This window comes from Emydura macquarii, unplaced genomic scaffold (assembly GCF_026122565.2).
Source record: "Emydura macquarii macquarii isolate MOO-44397 ecotype Brisbane River unplaced genomic scaffold, CSIRO-AGI_Emac_v2 contig_2205, whole genome shotgun sequence".
Classification (NCBI taxonomy): domain Eukaryota; kingdom Metazoa; phylum Chordata; order Testudines; family Chelidae; genus Emydura; species Emydura macquarii.
Window position 1 is genome coordinate 13751479 of NW_027132342.1, and position 17168 is coordinate 13768646.

A 17168-nucleotide genomic window follows, 5' to 3' on the forward strand; every position below is an offset into this window, starting at 1 on the left:
AGCTGTTCAACCTATCCCACAGTTCCTTTTTTACCTCAGATGCAAAGTCCATCTGTTAAGACAGCCTAAAGCCATTTCTACACTTCCACTTATGCCAATAAAATGTATGTCACTCAGGAATGTAAAAACAACACACGCCAAGCAACATAAGTTTTGCTGGCATGAGGGCTCGTGTGCACCGCTGCTCATTTATGATTTATGGTTTTATGATGTCGATGGGAGAGCTCTCTCCCATCGGTGTAGTGCAGCTACACAAGCAATCTTACAGCAGCCCAGATGTATGGCTACAGCTGTGCTGCTATAAGTTTGCTAATATAGAAATGGCCTAACTCTGAAGACTGCTTCCCTCTTTTACGTGCCTCTCAAGCTGAAGAGCCCTCCCTCTAGGCTACATATTTTTGGCAGGGCTGGCTTCCATTCCTGTCGGTAGGACAGACTGTTTGCCCCTTCCTATCCTGATCCAATGAGAAGATTGTCCACCCCACCATACCTAGTTATTTCCTTCTTTTCTCCCGGTTTGCTCTTCCTCTGCTAGAAGTTTTGTGGTTCCCCTTTACCTTTTTCCAGGCTCCCTGCACAATGATTTTATAGAATGAAACTGAATAGGGTTCTAATTAATTTCGCTTTGCAGCTGCTCTGAGTTTGATGTAAAGTGGAAATGGATTAAACTAGTCAGTTGTATTCTGCAAAAGCATTACAGAGCCTACTGCACAGAGAAACTCACTTGAGTCAATTCCCCTTTGCATCTTGATTTTGCATTGCTGCACAGCTTACTCCTTGAGATGAACTGTGGAGATGGTAGGGGGTAAAAAAAAAAAAAAAAAAAAAAGCACTGCCAAGTTCCCATTTCAGACCCTGTTGCACCGTGAAGCAAGCCACTGGCTGAATGCACCTTGTTGATTTGTCAAGTTTCCTCTCCATGCACCTAACATAACACCACTAAGAGGCTGCCACATCAGTCAGGAAATAAACAAGCAGGACTGAAAAAAGTTAAATAAATTCATAGATCACTAATGGCAATCTGATGAAGTGCTGCTTCTGAGCTGAGGAAGTTTAATATAATTATTTGGGATCTTAAGCACAGTATACATAGAAATGACCTTGCAAAATTGCAGCACAGCCAACACTTGTGACTTCATTACAAGTCTCACAATATTTAGTGTTTTTCTGAAAGCCACAACTCCTAGAGTCATGGGATTGCATGCAACTATGAGCTTTTTAAAAAAAATTCTAAGCCTCATGGTACAGAAAAAAAACTTAAAAACAAAAACCTTTAAGAGACTAAAAAACCAGAAGGCAGATAAAAAGAACCCCACAATTATTTTTAAAATTCTCATGATTTTTCATCCCGTTTTGTGATGGGGGGGGTGCGATTCATTATTTTTAAATCCTTGAGGTTGGCATTACTGAAAAATGGCACCTTCTTACCTCAACAAATCTGCTACTTATTTGTATTCAGAATCATATCTGCTGACTTCAGTGACTGATGGCACGCCTGCACTGCAATCAGAGATGTGACTACAGCACATGTAAGACATACCCCAGCTCACTATACTCCAGCTAGCACAAGTACTAACAGCAGTGAAACCATGGCAGCATGGATTTCAGCCCTGGTGACCTGCCTGAGTAAGTACCCCAGGTTCCAGCAGGCTTGGATAACCTGTGTTGAAGCTCAAAATGCTGCCACGGACTTCATTTCCATTGATACTTGTTCTGGCTAAATTAAAACTAGCTCTAGTATGACACATGCAATAACACGCAGTAACACATCTGACTGCAGTGTGGACACAGCCAATGGTAAATGTTTGCAAGTGTTTTACTCCTACAAAGACAACATAGCTATGAAAGCAGGCTCAATCCTTGCCTGACTCACACATCAGAGAGAGAACTGATAACCAAGGCCCCAATCCCACAGTCAGGCTTCATCCACAGAAAATTCACTGCAGGATGGGGGCCTAAATTTCAGCTGTGGAATTTTTATTTGTGTTTATGATGCTCAAGGCAGAAAGAGCACAGCTCAGCTTCCAGATCCCATGCGGGGTGCCTTTTTGCATTTTGTCTTCTTTTTTTTTTTAAACTTCTAGGCAGAACAAATTTGAAATGGAAGCCATTAGCAGAAAAACATGAACTCACTCCAATTTTATAATCGCTTTTCAGAATATACCTGCACTTTGAGCAGTTTAACCTGAATACATGCATAGATTTAAAAGTTATATATAATTACAATTTAAGACAAGAGTACTTGACAATCAGTTTCTCCTGGACTTACCAGCCAGAGTCCAAGTTTGAGACACCCCACATTTACTATGTAACAGCAACTCTTGCATTGCTTCAAATACTGGTGATGTCATGCACCCCTGAAGAAACATCACAAACCCCTGAATTCAGTACTTGGTGTCTAAGGTCTCCATCCTGCAAACACTTATGCACGTTTTTAACTTTACTACCGTGAGTAGCTCTGTTGACTTCAATGGCACTATTCACAGTAGTAACAGTTAAACACATGTGTTTGCCAGATGTAGGCCTAAGTGAGGAGGAATTACTTTTCAAATTCTTTATTGTTATCTGAGTGTGGCCAACTCTTGTGATTTTATTATAAGTCTCATGATATTTGTTTTCTTAAAGTCCCAGCTCTTGGGATCAGGTTATTCTTTAAGAATCTCACCTTTCACCTTAAAAAAAAGCATCTTCCTAGTCCTCCTGGTTGCAAAGAAAAGCTTGGAAGAGTGACTTCTAAGGGCTCAAAAAACAGAAGACAAATTTAAAAAATATCCGTGTTTATTATTTTTAAAATCTTATATTTTTAAGTGCATCTCATGATTTTTGGGGAGAGTGGGTGAGTCATTTTTTAAATCTTGTGGCTGGCAATCCTGATATTTTTAAACTTGCACGTAGATTCTGATAGCTATTGGGTGAGTTCAAGCAGGTTTAATTTTTTTTCCTTTCTTTAAACAAAAGTTTCCAGTTCACCTTTGAAAGCTCAGTACAGCTTCTAGTTTTCATTAAAAAGAGCAAAGTCACACTACCAGGTAGGGAGCAAAACTTACAATGGACTAAGATCCAGCATACCTCCACTCTATTAGCAAAATATGAGTCGGTGCCGTGCTGTTGTAATCAACATGTAACATTTCACGTTTCTATGCTCAAGAGGAGCTACAGTGGCACAATGAAGTTATGTGGAGAAAACACTGGCTTTTAGATTTTATTTCCCCTTAAATCCAATATTGTCTCCACTTCATTGAGCCTCTGTAGTTCCTCTGGCATGTGGAAACAGCAAACTGCTTATAAGAGCAAATAAAATCCAAACAGCTTATCAGACCTCGCTGGGAGAGGGACCTCACAGCAGAGATAAAAATATTAATATTTTGGCTTTGTGGAATTACTGAGAAGATTTACACAGTTAACATTCAGAAACAAAAATATGAACCATTGTAATAAGCTAAGTGATACCCTTATTTTAGAGTCCAATGCTGCACAACCTGCCAAGGTTACAAAATACTTGGCAGACCAGTGCAAATGTTTTTGGAACCAGTAACCTTTTCCAAGACCTATCTTGGAACAGTGATCAAAAAGAAAATCTTTCAATCCCTGGACCTGGGGACCAAGCTCTGATTTAGCTTAAATCAGAGCAGTTCGGATTTAGTTTTAACATTTCTAAAGCCAACATTTCTAGGCATACATACATGTTAGATGGCGATGAGGATTGGGATGGAGGATATTACAATTAATGGCAATCTCATCACACTGGATTCGGCCTTGTATTCTGTGTGCTTTCATGACCCCGAAAGATAGGGCACCCGTTAAAAAACTCTCCCCTACATTCCTCACTTTTACAGAAGGTGGATAAACAAGAACATTGAAATGGATATAAAGAGAGCAACTGTTCGCACTGTTGCAGGGTCTCCTCTTCCCAGACATTCTACCCATCAAGCAGAGCCCAAGGAGCCTTAATATGGAATGCAACCCAAAAATCCCACCCTCTGAACAGTTGGCTCAATGGCAACACGCTTAGGTAACTCTGTCCCATTACCTCACATGCCCCCACACAAACACTGCCCTGCTTAATTCCCCTCTATTTGCACTTCATCTAATCTCCCCAGTGAGTTTACCTGAAATGTAGAAAAAATACCATCCTATGAATTCTCTACTTTAACAGAGTTGCTATAGCAACAGCCATAACTCAGAACTTTAACAACATTTCTAATAAGCGATATTGAGAGGAACAAGTTAGTACCTGGCTTTACAATATTCAAAAACATGTACTTAATCAAGAAGGATTACTCTTGCAATTCATTTTTTCAAAGGAAACATTAGAGGGTACTCTGCTGCTGTTTGACCTGGTACTCAGATACAACAATGATGGACACTGATAAAAGGACACACGTGATGAACAGACATGCTTTTGGGGACTGAAAAACAGGAAACGTTACAATTATTGGGCAATAGGTCCAAATAAAAGAGCTGTATAAGGTCCCTCACTCTCTGGTTTGATTTTCCAAAGCATTCACAATTAAGATTTAGCACAACTTTCAGTGAAACAAAAACAACCTTGCTAATTCTTAGCTGTCAAACGAGGGAAATGGGGAAGGATAGTCTTGTAGGGTAGGGAATGGACTGGAACTCAGGAGAACTGAGTTTTCTTCCTGGCTGTATCATAGGCCTGCTACATGATCTTGGTCAAATCACATAATTACTCTGTCTACCTCAGTTCCCCACCTGTAAAATGGGAATAATAATATTTCTCTTCTCCTCTTTTGTCTGTCTTGTCTATTTAGATAAGAATAGTCCTTGTCCCAAAGATCTTAAAATGTATTTGTATAGTGCCCAGTAAAACAGGGCCCAGATCTCAGTTGGAGCTTTTAGAAATTACTATAATACAGTCCATACATAAATAACGTTATTTGGAAATTGATTATCCAAAGATATGGAGAAGGAAAGTACATCCCAGAAACTGAGTTGGGGTACAAGAATTTTATCTACAGAATAAACAAAGATACATATAAAGTAATAATTGAAGTTATTCAAATCAGAATGATCTCTAGTTCAACTATATAATTCTTTTTTAAAAGAGAAAAATGTTGATTATTTGCATTATTCTTTCAACACTAATTCTAACTTTTCAAAGGACATTTTACCCATATGCTATTAAAGGAAAACTCAATGCAATTTACAAGATATTTTGATCTTTACAACTAAATACAAGTAAGAGTAAATCACTACTGAACTTTCTTCTAAAGTGTTCTAATATAAAGAATACCTAACAATCCAATAGGAAAATGACATCTTGACAATTTGATGATAAAGTGTATAACAAGAATATTCAGAATTTTAATGTCTGAACACACAAATGTTCTGGAAGGAATATAGATCCTCATGCTTTAGGGCTTAAAGCAAACTCTGACTAAGGAAGGAGTAGGGAGAAGCTTTCCCTGTAAACAGGTAAGCCAGAAATTACCTACTGCATGGTTTCTTGCACTTTTCTTTGAAACATCTGATAGTGGCTACTCTCTGACAAATGATACTGGACTAGAAAGATCACATGTCTGATTCAGTATGGCAATTCTTATACTATTACATGTACTGGCAGGACTAACGGAATACAGATCTTATTTAAATCCATAACCAATCTTTTTTTCTTTAATAAATTGTTATTTTGTTAATGGCAGCATCATACACACACAGCTCTACCAATAAACTTCATTCCTCAGCTGCAGCACCTTCTGCTATTCTAGTCTTGAGCCTTCAGCACAGGTCTACCAAGACATTTCAAGCTACAGCATCTGCTGTCCCAGTCTTGGGTCTCTCCTGAGTAGCAACAAAACAGCTGCACAATTAACATGATAGTTTGAATATATACATTATCTACCAAACTAATTTTCATTTGGGACCTAAGCAAAAGCAAATCTAAAGTATGCTTCAGACTTGTTTTTATGGATTGTAACAAGTATGCAGGTCATTCTACCCTACCCATACAGTGCAATGGTCACCTATCCAGAGGTAACAGCTGTCCCAAATGATTGAAAGACTCATATTTGTTACACACCACTGATTGTTATGCCAGTTATTGATAACGTCACTCCATAACTGAGGCCTGTAAAACAACTTCTTAAAGCATCATCTCTATCACATTGCGTAGATACCTTTAAAAAGTTACATTGGAAATTTGTTCTCTAGACTCTAAAACCTGTTTTTAAAATAAAATAATCCAGTATTGTTGTGCCAAATATTGAGAAATGGATTTTTTTTTTTTTTTAAAGCCACGGGTTGGTTTTTTTGTTTTTTGGGTTTTGTTTTGTTTTTTTTTTTGTTTTTTTTGGCTTGCTCTGAAACTAAAACTATTTTCAGATCTTTGCTGAGATCCCTAAGTGATTATCATGTACAAGTAAAGAAAACAAACAAAAAACAGCATGTGTCCTATTAAGTTCTAGCTCCATGAGAAGCTTTTGGCAACAGGGAGAAGAGGTAAAATAGTCAAATGGGGGAGGAGGAAAAAGTCTGAGCAGAAAGAAAATTATAGTTTCAGCCACCAAGAGGATGCTTTACAAGGAGCACAGAAAGAGTTGTGTCAATTACACATTACTGCCACTTTCAGTGATGCTCCTGTCAATTTCACATCACTGATCTATTCAGCTAAGAGCCAGTACTGATGAAGAGCTATATCGCAATTGGCAAGATCATTTTCATCTAAGAAATCCCTCCCTCAACCCCCCTTCCTCCGCATTTAGTTATTTATAATTTATAGGCAAGCCTATTTCTGAATTTGCAGTGTTGCCAACTCCCACTATTTTATTGCAAGTCTCACAATATTCGGTGTTTGTCTTAAAGCCCCACCTGCATGATTTAAGACAATGTAAGAATGCCATCTTTCATTAAAACATTTTTCTTTTTTAAAAAGTAAGTTTCTAGACCTCATAGCTGTGTAGGAAAAAACCTTAAAAGTGTCAAGTGAATGCACCCTAAAAGTTCAGAAACCAGAAGTAAATAAATAGAACCCAACGTTAAAAAAAAAAAAAACCCTCATAATTTTTAAGCCAGTCACATGGGGCCACTCATGTCTTTGAATGCATGGCATGGGAAAATGGCAACACTGAATTGAGTAGACAGGTCACAACTGGGAATTTTTCAAAGTAGGCCTTTTAAGAGTGTGTCTGCACCAATGCAACAATCTCCCCCTCAGCAGAGACACTGCTCTCTGACATTATGGTAAAAATCCAGAGAAAGTTACTACAAAAAAACCAGCTCAAACCCTATAGAAAAACACATGCACCACATACAGCAGTTGAAAGTGGATTCCATGCTGTATTCCCTTATTTCCATATGGGAGGACTTTGGTTCATTAGCAGTCAGCTATTGTGTGGACTGTGAATCATACTTCTCTAAATATATCAGATGGGATTTTGTCTGTCTGTCTCAGTCTCATGTGTGTGTATTTATTTTTAAACCATACACCTGTGTTTACAGACTATATTAAGGAAGTTATGACCTAATAGCTACATTTACTTTGGGTTATTTTTACTTTTCATCTTGCCATTCACCACCCCCTTTTATCCCTGTAAGTTGATGAAGAAAGGTCAGAGGGCACAGGAACAAATTTGATATTCTCAGCTGAGCACCATATCCAAGAGAAAAATGCAACCTGGAAGGTGATAAATGGTAACTCATTTTTACTTGGTTATGTTCTGTGGCAGTAGGGCAGACATTAACTTTCCTTATTAGATGTCACACAAATATTTGAGACCTGCTGCTAGAAGCAAACAGATCCAAGCTAATTACTTGCTCTACAACTTGCGGCTCCTACAGACACCTCACTGGAAGGAGGCATATTTTACAAAAAAGCAGAACCATGGGGAAGGTGAGGTATTAGATTCATATTTTATGACTCAAGATTGAGGCTCGCTTTTGGGACCATAAGCAAGTCATCAAGTGCACCCACCCATTGCTGGGAAGTTGAAAAAATTGCAATCAGTGATTACCCACTATATTAATTGGCGGAATGAGGGAAAGACATATTTAAGGTCAATGATCTAAGTGTCCTCCCCTTAGCACTTACTGTGATAGCATCTGGCTTGTGCTGAAAATAGGAATGGAATTCATACCAGCCAAAGTACAGGGTTCAGTGCATGTGCTCAGTCATGAGGCTTATCCAAAAGGAGAAACCCAGAATTTAAAGAACAAAACCAAACCTCTTAATACACGGCTGCAATGCCATTTAGCTCTGATCCTGCAAACAGTTAAGCATGTGTATAGCTTTCCCCATGTAACCACTCACGTGAGTAAAATTATGCATACGCTTAAGTGTTTTCAGGCTCAGGGCCTTCAACGGTTAAAGTATTACTCAAAGGTCAAAATTTGAGGTATACTGGCCCTAAAGTGAAAAGCCAGAAAAAGAACAGTTTTTAAGAAATTCCCCCGCATTGTTTTAGTATCTCTATAAATTAATCCCTGTCTCAGTGGAAGCTGTGATTGGATATATTTATCCTAGAAGGAATTCTAGTCTTTTGCAGTAGATTACAACTGGGCCAGTATTTCTGGTTAGTTTAACTGTGGTTTAATCACTTGAAAACTAACCAAATGAACAAAAAATAAAAAAACCAACCAGATATTACCTTCCAGCAACTTTACTGTCCTTCCTTTCTCTTGCATACAAATAGCAAAAGAATTTTCTCAACTGGATTATACATCAGACTGCCAAAATGACAACCTCCTCGATAATTAATTATCTTTTTTATTACATTTAAGGCACTTACTTTTTAAAGTGATCACTCTTCTTTGTAATTAAATGTAATGATTCCAATCATGTCTATATGACAATGCAGTCTTCTTGTAAATCATGAAGAGGGAGATTTTCAAAGACAAAGAAACCTACTTCCTATTGAAAGTCATAGGGAGTTAGGCACCTATGTAGCATATATAGCTTTGAAAATCCCTCCTCAATGGAATACTAAAACTCAACAACACGATTCTAGGAACTAAGTTCTAAAACCCCTGCGACTGCATTAGAAAAATGTCACAACTTTAAAAAAAATAAAAATAAAATAAAAAAAAAAAAAGACAGATTTGCCTCATTGTAGGTTTCATTTTGGGACATTTTCTCCCAAAACAATTTTCACCCATTTCTGGAGGCTACTTACCAGATGGCAATTGTTGTGTCATTTTCCCTTAACACAAAAATAATATTATGAAGAAACCACATAGACATGGTGGGGTCCAAATAACCCGATTTACTAAGTACATACAACATGCAAGGCCTATTTACATACACACATTACTGTTCTGACTGCTGTTTCTAAAAGATAGAACACAGTGAGCACCTTTAGAAGGCTCACATTAGTTAAAGGGACACTACTCAGTTCCTACATACTACAGCAACGCTCTTCTCAAACATCCCTGTGGGACAGGAGAGGAAAGACAGACACCTTTGAATAGCTGCTGGCTCCCCAATGGCTAATACCCTAAGTCAATGCTCACTCCTGTTACGTACAGGACCAGTATCAGAACCACATCACATTCTTTTTGACTCTCTCCCGCTAATGCCTTGTCTAGATTACGTTTTTTTGGTCCCGTTATAAACTGAGGTAGTTGACAACCAATTAACATGCTCAAGCTAAGGTCAATCACTAAACAGGAACAAAATGTGTGTCCTGGAATAAACACTGTTGGAGTGCATCTATAATGGCACATACAAACATGTCAGTTAACTCAAATTGTAACTTGACCAAAATCTCTAGATAAGGCCTAGCAGAAGTATAAAACTAAAATAGGGAAGTATAAGAAGGCATGGCCAGCCAGAGAACTACCAAAATGAGTCTTTTCTGTATCTCACTGTAAATTCTGGTAGTCACCCACCTGCATATTTATCTGAAGAAACAGTTCAGATGGAAAACTTCTCAGTTGTTCTTTCCACTACTTTAGAATTTTATGTAGTAAATCAAATTAGGCAACAAACTTGTTGACCTCATCTCCTTAAATGTACATCCTGAAGATGTAACTCTGGCAAGATGTGGTGGAGCCATCATAAGCCAGGAGATCAAAACTCAAACGGCTTTTTCTTGTCACCACAACCACTCAGTAAAATGACACACAAATATATTCTTGGACCATTTACGATAACGTTTAATTTTGTCCTTGTCATTGAAGATACTCTATGGCCTCCTGCACTACAGAGTGAATGTAAAATCTGAAGTTAATAAAAAGGAATTGTAATGTGTGACAGCCTGAGTTACCATCTACAGACAAGGATATTTGATAGGGATATGTGATAATTTTGTTTTCTGACACACTCCTCTGTTCACATAAATTAATGGTACCCGAAGAAGTTGTGGTAAACAGCTTCTATAGCATGTGCACAGACAAAAGTTTCTACAGATCTGTTTTGGTCTAAACTAGATAAAGATGCCAGTTTCACGGAAGGAATACAGAAAGAGGAGATTATTTATGGTCCAACATAATGGGGGGATTAGAAGAGAACGATGACTCATCCATTAAACAGGTTTTGCTGGAAGACTGCTGCACAGCCCAAAAATTAATTTGAGATTGGATTTAAAAAACAGCCAATAAAAGTGTGTTTTTGGTTAACAAGGACAAATGTCACACTGCAGTGAAAACTGCCAGGAGGGAAAGAGATCAGGATAAGGAGATCAGGATAAGGAATCTAAAAAAATAGCTCTAGGGAGTTCAAAGAAGGACTTTTTTCAGATGTATTGAAGGTATCGTGCAAAGTTATAACCCTCAGGTCCTAACCTGGCAAACTAGGCTTTGCATAATCTCTAGCTTCAGTGAAGTTTATTCAGTTTAACGTCTAATTTTCTTGAATTTCTTATCTATTACATAATAAAGATTGTTTTTAAAAAATATATATTCTTGGTTTATGGACTGTTACTGGTGGGACTTGACAAATGCATTCTCCCACTCACCAGCTGTGGATATAAAACTTTGCCTGGAAAATGGGACGGTATATTTGTCACTTTCCGCAGAATTCTAAGCTTTCATTTAAAAAAAAATCAGATCAAAGAGTTAGGAAGGCATCCTCCTGAATGTGACCTAGCGCAAGACTGTCCTTCTGAGGCTGCAGACTGACAGCCTGAAACAATATAAAAGGCTAAACTGCCTCTCATTCATCTCAGAAGGGTAGGCCTAGCTGTACCCCCTCAAATCTGCTAAATGCTCAGAACTTCCCGAAGGTGACAATCTCCTCTTCTGCCTCCCAAACTCTTCTGTGCATTTGGAGCACTGGTGGCAAGAATAAGATAAGCCTTTGAGTTAATGAATGAGCTTCCGGGATGATTTGTCAAGGGATGATTACTGGGGCAGGCATTTTGGGCCACTGCAATAAGAAAGAAAATGAACTTCAAAACGTGTGTAAGACATAGGAGGGGTAAAAGCTACCTGGCCTAGAATATTCTGTCAAAGGCAGTGCAGAAAGATATCCCATTCCCAAAAGTTTCTGCAGTCAGATGGGACATCTAGGGAAAACCTAATGATCAAAAGGAGTAAGTGACAGGCATGGTGACACACCTCATTTAAACAATGATGTCCTAATTGAAGAATAGTAAAATTCTGCAGTTTAACTCTAGGAACCTCCCACGTGTAACATTCTGTATCCCATGACCATTGCCCTGGGTCATCCCGTGTACCATTCAATCATCTCTTTAAATACCATGTACTGCTTAAAATCAGTATTATTCTTGCTCATGTTATAATAAGCTTAGCAAGGCACTATCTATACAGATAATTCCTTCCATTCCATTTTGGCTGAGCAAAGGAGAAGAGACCTGAATATATCATTAATTTCAAAACAGTCATTTTCCTGCTACGATCGTATAAAAAGCTAGCTGGCAGACAACAGAATTCCTTGTTTTATTTAAAGATAAACACTCCCAACGTCACTTTGTCTAGCAACTGAAATATTTTGCTTGGTTTCTCCTGGGGGGAAAAATATACAAGTGAATTTTAGTACTCACAGACGTGAGGGACTGACAGCACTGCAAAAGTTGAGCATGGAACAGAAAGGTGCTGTGCAGGTTTTTCCACACACGGCTCTCTGAGACACTTTAATAATGATCTGACACACATGCCTGTCAGCAGAAAACACTCTTAGGTGTTGCCAAGTCTCTTGTATCTAGCAGCACCTCTTCCCTACCCTCCTCCTAAGCAGAGTTATCTTGCCCTATCTGCAGTCTATGAATAAAGCTTTATCCCTACTACTCTGCCTTGATCCACAGAATATAAATCTGTCAGCAACACTGCCAGTGTGGACAAGAAATGCTGCAGAGGGAATTACGTCAGTTGTTCTCAACCTTTTCCATATCGGGACCTCCCCCACTTCATTCCCATTTTCTTCTCCATACTCGGGCTGCCCTTGGTTCTAGCCAGGATCTAGCTGGGACCTCTCTTCTGATTTAGCAATATGGAATGGCAAGGTGGCCATGACCCCCCGACACTGTTTTCAACTCCATGTTGAGAACCTCTATGCTATGGAAAGGCCACTAGAGGGTCTCAACATGGAAGGAAGGACATGCACAGGCTTTTCCAGAGCTGGAGAGGAACTGCCCGTGGCAGGAAAAGCAGAGCTGGAGAAAAAACGACAAGAGTGGTGCTAAGAAAACGGGGGAAGAAAGGAAAATCTGAGGGAGATAGTCCTTTAATGATGGGGAGAGAAATTGAAGGGGGAAAGGGTAGAGAGCTACGAGAGGTTAAGCAGAGGGAGGAGACAAAAACACACTGTAGGGTAGAGAGAACAAGTATACAGGGAAAAAATGGAAGAATCTATAGGAAAAACACTAATGGGAAGGTGGAAATGTAGGCCATCCTTTGTCTATTTAAGAGTACACTCCATTGTGATGTGTAGTTTTTCTAGGAGAATAGCTTGTGTGTGTAGGATGCTCTAAGTGATAATTGCAGAGCAACAGAATAAGCATAATGATCATTGACCTGTTTGGCTAAAGGGACACCATTAACTTAATCATATGTTATAAACAAATTTACCTAGGTTATTAATCAGCCTTAGATTAATAAAAGTGAGCATTTTTAAAATCCATTGTGTGTCACCAACTATATGCTGTTTGCTTTTTGCCTTTCTCTCAGGTTGGACAACGATCATCAATGAAGTCAGTTTCACTTTCATGTTCTTTTGGCTGCAATCTTTGGATTTCAGATACTTCACAGTATAGTATTTTTTGTTTTCCTTTAAAATAAACCCCACAAAATGCAATTTTTCCACAGCTTTTCCAAATTTTTACAACATTTAAATTCAGGGTCATATTTAAGCTGACACTTTCCCATTAAGGAGTGAAGTAGACAAGATGTGAAGAGAAGTCCTAGCCAATTGCCCTGGAATAAACGTAGCTGTGATCTGTGGTTTCCAAGTTGGGGAAGAGCACAAGCACTGTTTGCTGTTTGCCTGCCTACCATGCTAATATCCAGTGGCTGGCACATGGGGAGGGAGTGGGACTGACCAACAGGAACAAAACATATCTCCTGCTCTACAGAAAAAATTAACAGAGTACATCCCCAACAAATTAAGCCCTTAGAAACTGAGGGGCTGAGACTTAAAGATGGGACTTATCAAAGACAACGCCTAGGTGAGTAAGGAGCACAAGTCCCACTTTCAATAGGAATCATGCTCTAAGTCATTTAGACTTTGTCTTTGTTGCCCCCCAAAAGGTGCGTTTTTACAGTGAGATAACTAAGACATATTAGTTATCCCAATGGTAAAATCCTGGTGGAGACAAGGCTCTGCAGCTTTTACCTTGATGTAGCTAGGCAAGGTAAACAACAGGTTTAATGTTATAATGTTGACCATGACTAGCAACAATGATAAACTACCTGTGCCTTATCTTCATTAGGATTTTACAGTTATCTCTCTGTAAAATGAACCAACCAACCTTTCTTTCTCTCTCTCTCTTTTTTTTTTTTTTTTTTGGCAGCGAAGTCATAGCCTGGAGATTTTCAGAAACATCTAACATAGGAAATCTGAAGCAGGACAATTGCTATCCCTCAACTAGCATTGAACACTGTCCCACTCCCACCAGGCAATGTAGAAATATAAAAGTATGCATGGACTCACCTCTGCTTTCAGAAAAAAGCTCCCACTTTCACCCAGGCCTGTTCTAGGAACACACAAAAAAACCTAAAAGGAGCTTTTCGCTGCCACACTCAAGTTGTTCAGCTCTCAAACAGTCTTATAGATCAAGGCATATAACAGTATGCATTCTAGCCCCCTCTAAATAGCTTGAGTGCACATTTTGAGGTTATTTCCACTCCACCCAAAAAAAGTCTTTGGCTTCGTTATAAGTATTTCTTTTTTTAAACTTGCTGGTAGTAATAACACACTATGTAAGCATCACTAGATTAGCTCAGCAGCTCTTCCCTGTGCTAATAACGTACACTGTGTTCTGCCACAGTTCTTTTGCATTGTGTATTTTAACTGGTAGAAAGAGAAACTCCACTGATACGCAACGGCAAGGAAAAAGTTCTGGATTAGAATAGTCCTGACCAATCAGAAATTTAGTATTCTAGCTATTTCTAAAAGTATAGAATGTTTAAAGGGAGGAAGAGGGAGAAGGATTAATTACCTGATTCTAACACAGTTTTGACAAATAATAGAGATAAATGTCCCCATATTATTATAGGTGCAGAAGGCAGTGACACCTAGAGTAAAGGTTGCATGACACTTTCCATTATAAAATCCTATTTACAGCCACTTATAAGCTTTCCAAACTTTAACCATTTTGGCTGAAGATTTTCATGCTGCGTGCCTCCTTCAGACAGAAATAAAAAAAAGAAAAGAAAAAATGGTTCAGACTTTTCACAGAAGAGGTTAGAGAAAAATATGTTATATTGCCCACATTATGAAATGCTTAAACACATTTCATGAAAAACCCTTGTGCCTCCATGCTTTGGACCAGGGACTTGAAATTTGGCAGAATGTGTGTCAAGGAGGGTAACCAGGGGGAGTTTCAATTTACCATCAAGAAAATCAAAATGAAACATTTCATTTTTCAGTCAGCATAACATTCATCTGTTTCCACCAGAACTGCCACAGTGCCTAATGCCCCCATTTTCTGCTTGGGTTTCTCCACTGTACTTCATCTCCCATGATGCAGCGGATTCTCCTCTCTGATTGAATGCAGGACTGCATCATAGGAGCCACGTGATGACAGTACATCAAGGGAGATACAGTCTGGCCAGGGAGCCTTGCCCATAGAGGAGAATGGGGACATGAGGCACCTGCACTACAGCTCTCAAAAGGTACCATCCTAGCTCAGAGAGATACAAATTAATAAAGCACTGACCGAACACAAAACTCAATTTGGGAAAGCTGAAATGGTCCTTTTTGATTGAAAATGTTGAAACAAAACAACATCATGCTGCTGAACCTCTCACATATTTATAGGTATGGAATGGAGAGCACAGCACTCCAATCACTCCTCTGCAACAGCTTCCATAGAACAGAGGTTGGCAGCCAGCAAACTTCCACAAAGATCTATTCTGTTCCACTCGCCCCTTCCTTAACCGGGAGAAGTAATCTCCACAGCTCCAATGCTGACATGACACTGCCCTCACCTCCTTCCTCACCATGTTCAGATAGAAATCCGCTCCGCTGTGTTTTGAATTATGAAATTTTTCAAACAGAAGAGTAACTTCTGGGGGTGGCATGGGAAATTTTGGCAAAAATCATCGCTATGTGTTTGAGGAGTGGGGGTTGGAGAAAGTTACTGAAAATAGATACTCATGGGATGTTATAATTCAAGTGGAGCCACAGAAGACAGTTTCGTTTGCTATAGCATCACCCTCACAGGCCAGCTGCTTACACAATAGAGGCAGAACTCCTTGTTTTATGTCTCATCATAGTAACTGTGTCTCATGGTTTTCCATGGATCTTGGTTCATAAAGTGTTTATCAATATGCATACACATACATACACAGCACCTAGCAGAGGAGACACAGAGCAGGTGCTTTTGAACACTGGGGGAGTGGGAAAGCAGGGGTTGGAAGGAAGGGGGGGGGAGAAGGAAGACAGAGTTGCCAGGTGCCCGGTTTTCGACTAGGAAGTGCAATCGAAAAGGGGACCTGACAGTGTCCGGTCAGCATGAAAAGTCCGTTTACCGGAGTAACCATGATCAGCCTCCCCACCGAGACGGCTGGAAGAGCAGCAGCTGTTCCTGCTGATGGAGACAACTGGCTGGTTCCCAGACCTGGCTCCAGCTTCTCCAGAAGGGAGATCGCTGCCCAGGGGATTGGACCCTTCAACCCACTCCTCTGCCCCGCTGTGCCCCGATTTCCTTGCCCCAGCCCCCCATTCTGGAGACCGACGGCCCCCCCCTCCCCCCGCTGCCCATTACTACCTCACCCCACGACACACACACACACAGCCCAGCCCCCGCTGCCAGTTAGAGGTCCCCCAACTCCAGTGCTCCCTCTCTGCCAGTTAACACCCACACTCACAGCAAGCCCCATCAATTCCAGTTAGTCCTTCCCTCAACCCCATCAACGCCAGTCATTGCCCTCTCCACAACCCAATACCCTCTCAATAACACTTCTTGCTCTCCCCAAAATCCTAGTGCCTGCCCACACAGCATTCCCCCCTCAATGCCAATTACTACCCCTACAATCCCAGCACCCCTCAATGCCAGGTACTGCCCCTCTCCACCCCTCACATCTTTGAGCATTAGGGCAAGGCTACTTTTTTTGTGTGTGAGTAACCAATAGTGTGGATTAATATATTTCTATTCAAACTATGTTCTGAGATGCTTATTCTAGTGACAATTTTTTTAAATAAGTTTGATTTAAAAGACAATACTTTCTTAAATAGCCAAAAAAATCACTTTGCCAGCTTTTCAAAGAACTATTTAGATACCTAAAAAGACTTAATTTCTACAAAACAAATCTTACTGTGCATAATATGCCAGAAGCCATAAAAATTCTAAACAGATTCTAAAACAGAAACAAGGTGATTAGAACTATGGAAAATGGGCCGGGTAAATAGCAGCAGCCTGGAAAATGGGTTGCTGCATTTTATAGCAGAATTACATATGCTGCCAGGTTTGTTTGGCATCATCTTGGGATATTGTTTAGCAAGGCATTTTTGTTTGTATAGCTGAAACTTTCCTTTTCTATAGTTTGTGGAACTTCTCATTTGCTGTCACACAAAGAAAAAAAAACCCTCA

The 17168-nt window shown here is 39.6% G+C and overlaps 1 protein-coding gene across 4 annotated transcripts in view; it reads right to left on the reverse strand.

Moving 5' to 3' along the window:
• Positions 1–17168, reverse strand: part of LARGE1 (LARGE xylosyl- and glucuronyltransferase 1) — a 358507-nt gene that overhangs the window by 327656 nt on the left and 13683 nt on the right. The window contains exon 1 of one of the 4 annotated variants that reach the window (XM_067559396.1): positions 14066–15934. The exons of the other annotated variants lie outside the window; for them this stretch is intronic. The gene's annotated coding sequence lies outside the window, so the exon portion shown is untranslated. Of the gene's footprint in view, positions 1–14065; positions 15935–17168 lie in introns of those variants that run through there. 4 annotated transcript variants of the gene reach the window in all.